Source organism: Tiliqua scincoides, chromosome 6, assembly GCF_035046505.1.
Source record: "Tiliqua scincoides isolate rTilSci1 chromosome 6, rTilSci1.hap2, whole genome shotgun sequence".
NCBI lineage: Eukaryota > Metazoa > Chordata > Lepidosauria > Squamata > Scincidae > Tiliqua > Tiliqua scincoides.
This window is the reverse complement of record NC_089826.1, coordinates 7,533,459-7,538,286: the sequence shown is the minus strand read 5'-3', so window position 1 is coordinate 7,538,286 and position 4,828 is coordinate 7,533,459.

Genomic DNA, 4,828 nt, shown 5'->3' with positions numbered 1-4,828 from the left:
GTAGCGTCGGTACCATCTTTGGATCAAGATAGCAGCTTTGAAGGCTGTGGAACATTTCAAGGAGATGTGGGTCATGGGATCTTGCTATGCTGGCACAACATTAGGGCTTTAAGGACAGAAATGTGAGGGCTATGAACGTACAACAGGAAGACACAAGGCAGCCACATGGGAGTGCGGGGCTAGTACTTGGGGGGACAAATACATGAATAATGTACTATGTACGCTATGTGAAAAAATTGGCCCACAGTCACCTGTGAGTCATACTTGCTTCACACATCAACAAAACAGCCAAGCACAACGTGGATACATGTAATTGTGAGACAGGAAAATACAAATTTTTTCCATTGTGTGTCAAAACTGATGGGTCCAATTCTGTATACACAATTTTTTATTTCTAAAGCTCTGTTTTTCTCATACACTTACAGAATACATTACAGACATGCACAAAATACAACTGATTTCTCCTGTGTGTTCCTCATTGTCCTTTTAAGATCCAGTAGGATGTCCATGTTCCTTCCTATAGTGAAAGTGATGGGGGACAAGGAGCATGGCCTTCTCTGTAGTGGCACCCACAAAGAGACATGTTTTCTCTCCTTCCACAATTAGGTAAAGACCCACCTTTCCTTGCACACTGTGCCAGTCACTGGCCAATTTGAACTTTTAATTGCTGCTGTCATGCTGGCTCTATTTTGATTGTTTCTCTAAAGCTGCTCCAAGTATGAATAGCTACATCTGTATCACGAGGGAGGACGGGGAGGTGAGCTCAGTTCTCTGGTTCCCCAAAATGGACTGATTGCTAAACCAAGGACAGTGAGAAGGGAAGTGACATGTCTGTATTCAGCCTTATGCTGAAACAGGCAGACACAGCACTTGCACTGGGGTGTCCACAGTTCTACTTGCCCGGCTTGGCAGGTGTAAGCGCAGCTGGCCTCCTTGTGGGGATGACTCACAGCAGCCTTTGGTGTCTCACTTGCACTGCAGCTTGGTGAGAGGAAGAAAGAGTTTCTCCTGCTGTTTCTCATCATGTACAAACTTCAGCGCAAGTGAGATCAGACTCTGTTTCTCTCCCAGCCCCCCCAGCCCACTGGCAACTTGCACAGTTTTGGAGAAGAGAAGAAATAGCTGGCGTGACTCCCGGTAATTTTTAATTTTTTTGCCTTCTCCATACTGCAGCAAATTGGGGAGGAATCTTTGCCGTTCCCTCAAGCCCTTTCCCTGAAATAAACAAAGCCAGGACTTTGATTTGAAACTGGCTTAACATCCTTAATTGAGGACGATGATGATTTCATAACACCAGAAGCTCATAGCAACTAATTCATAGAAATTCCTCAGTGCTGAATCACACACAGGGCCCAGTCCTATCTAATTTTCCAGTGCTGCCGTGCCAACGGGGTGTGCATTGCATCTTGTGGTGGGGAGGCAATCTCAGAAGCCTCCTCATTGTTCCCTTACCTTGGGGCTGCATTGCGGCTGCACCGGTACTGGAAAGTTGGATAGGATTGGGTTCACAGTCATCAGCGTATGTTTCAATATAACAGAGGCGTAGCTAGAGGGGGTGCAAAGCACTAAATTTTGCAGGGAGCCTCACCGCGATGTGCAAGCGGCTCCTCTCCCTCCCCTTCGGAGCCAGGTATATGCCTCATTTGGCTTCCACTGCCCAGAATGGCTCTGAAGGGGAGGGGTCACTTGCACACCGCAGTGAGGCTCCCTGTAAAACTTAGTGCTTTGCATGCCTAGCTACCCTAGCACCTCTTGCTACGCCACTGCAAAATACTTCACATTCCCATTTGATTGCACCTTGCAGAGCTCTCTAATACAGCAGTTCTCAAACTCTTTGGTCTCTAGGACCCTTAACACTCCTAAAAGGAGTCTCAGGGAGCCCCAGCCAGCATAAGCGTGTAGTCTTGGGGAGCTCGAGAAAACGGCCATATGTGGTGCAGCACTGAGCGCAACACCACGTTTTGGTGTAGAGCCCAAGTAGGAGGGGAATGAGGAAGCAGAGCCATGAACAAGGGAGACAGGAGGGATGGACAAACAACCTGGGCACAGTGCGCATGATGGCAACTTATGGTGTGCTCGCAGGGTCTCTGAAAGGGTCTCAGGGAGCCCCAGTACTCATAGGCGCACACTTCGAGAAATGCTGCCCTTGTACTCACATAGAAAAGGGCTGAACATAAGAGGTTTGGAGGTTCCCTTTTCTCCATCTGGATCACTGGAGGCTCCTTCCTTTTCCATACCACCCTCCAACTGTACTGATTCAGCCAGTACACGAGTGCATTCTAGGGCTTCATGCTAGCTTCTAGAACATACAACAATTGTGCTGAACTTTCCCATTGACTCAGGTCAGCCAATGAGAAAATTTGATCCTCATTGGCAAGAACTTTAGGAAGAAGCAAAGTTCCAAACTGGAACTTTTCTTTTATTGCCTTCCAGAAAATCCTGGAATCTGCGGTTCTAGGCAAATTTCTATGTACAAGACCATAGCCCCTTCACAGACTATAGTTTCCACTGGGTTCTTTTGGGTAGGGGAGCCTTTATAATGGATAACTGATTGGTATCCTTCAGTTCAGGAAGCTATGCCAAGTCACATCACTGTTGTATTTAGCTCAGGGTCATTGACACCAGACTTTGGGCTGCAATCCAGTCTTGGGTCATGAGATGCTTTGCCCGGGGCCAGACAGTTCCATGCAGCAGGCTTCAGGTTACATGCAGTAGAACATCTCTGCCTCTCGTCTGGGTTGGAAGCATCAAGGCTTGCTGTATTTAGCAGTGAGTTAGTGCTGGTGCCCTGTAGCTCAGCTCTGTTTGCCACAGTGATGCTCCCGGAAGGAGCATTGAGTGCGCCTGCGTGGACTCTGTCTTTAGGTGGGATGGCATTGATGCCTGTGAGTTCTCAGGAGATGGGGATGACCTAAGTTCTGGGCTTGACCCCAACTTCTAACTCTTCTGGTCGTGACGACCCTGTTGATACTACCTGCTGTCTCCTTGGTGATTGAGACCCTGTGATCTTCTGCAGCTTTGGAAGCTCAGATTCTGATAGACACTGTATATGTGGAATGAAGAAATGGCATTCACCTGCTTGCTAGATGGTAAATTGCATTCCTATATGTCTGGTGAAAGACATTCCACAGGGTACAACACCTTTCCAGCTATGGTGTTCCAGCCTTTGTCCCAGGGGGCTGCTTTGCTATGATTTTGATTTCTCCAGGTACTGTGAAGTCCTCTATCTGAGACTTGCCTGAACATTCCCTTGAGATCTCTGCAAATCCATAGCGCTGTGGTGTGTGTTTAAACCAAATGGGTCCAATAAACAGGACAAAAGGAGGAAAACACTAAGGGGATGAAATTGCAGTGGTTTCACAAAATTTTTCACCAAATAACAAGCAATAAATTGTCCTACCAGTCACAAAACAGGTAAATTTAAAATTGCTTTATTTATTTGCTGTATATTTGATTAATTATAAAGAATCTCCTCAAATTAATACCATTCTTCTCGACTGAATCAAAAATATTAAATTAGAGCTTCTCTGCTATCTTATATTTCACATCAGACATTTTCAGGCTAAACCCAGGGACAGGTCTGTGATGGTATGCGATCTTATTGCACTTGGTAGTATCTTTTTGCACACCTATGGAATCACCTGAGTAGGTAAAATCCCCTAATTTGTCCATGGATGGCCCTGTTTCACTGCCCTCTTGAAGAACCACAACCTCTTGTGGTTGTAATAGAAAACCACAAAGTTTTCTATTAAAGGAAATGACTGATTGATGGAATCAGACAACTTACCTGGGTGAGATGCGTCTGGCAACGCCTGGCCTAGGTGAGAAAGGGGAAAGAAGATGGCATTTATATCAGATTTATGCAGAAGGGGCATCAGGAAGCAAAACTTTAAATGTTTAGGAAAGTTCAGAAATAGCTCACCTTTCTCCGATCTTGACAAAAAGGTACCCTGAGCAGAACTACCACATCCCATAGTCTTCAAACACCACACCTGTAAGAATGCAAGAGACAGGATTAAATGAAGACTGTTGATGGGTTAAATAAAAGGACAGAATTAGTGACAGTTACTAGAGGAAGGTACATGTGGAACAAAGCCAACTCCAAAATGCTGAAATAGTGGAAAACTACTTAATAGTTAAACATAATGTTTCAAGAACATAAGAACAGCCCCACTGGATCAGGCCATAGGCCCATCTAGTCCAGCTTCCTATATTTCACAGCAGCCCACCGCTGTGGTTGTGATGTGATGTGTTGTGAAGTTGTGATGTACTGAGACCGTAGTGTGCTGAGTGTATAATCAAGGCAAATAGTCGCTAAGCATAACTGGACCCTGGTCTATAAGGAATGAATGATTGCTATATAACGAGCTATATGTCTGCTTCAGCAGCATAAGGTGAAACTAGTTCAGCAATAACGATTAGTATCAATCCTCATTTCTGTGACTGTTTTAAGCATATGGTAAGTCAAATATCTATTAGATTGATTCTCATCTCTGTCAATCGTTAGACAGTAAGGACAGTGAAATCATATACAGCGGGGGTGGCCAACCTTTCAACTTTAGGGCTCCCAGACCTTTAACAATTGTGTACAGGGAATTTCAGCAGGTGCAGCTTCTCATCTGTGACAAGTTCCCTCCTCTACACAATTGTTAAAGGTCCAGCAGCCCTAAAGATGAAAGGTTGGTCACCTCTGATATAAGTAACTTTAATAAACAATTGGGCAACAGGTCTACTTGGGATTTGGGCTGCCTCTGTGCTGTCTGTTTCTGTCTTTCCACAGTCAAACAAACTTATCAGTGGACTTATTTTTGTCCACTTCGCAAGTGTC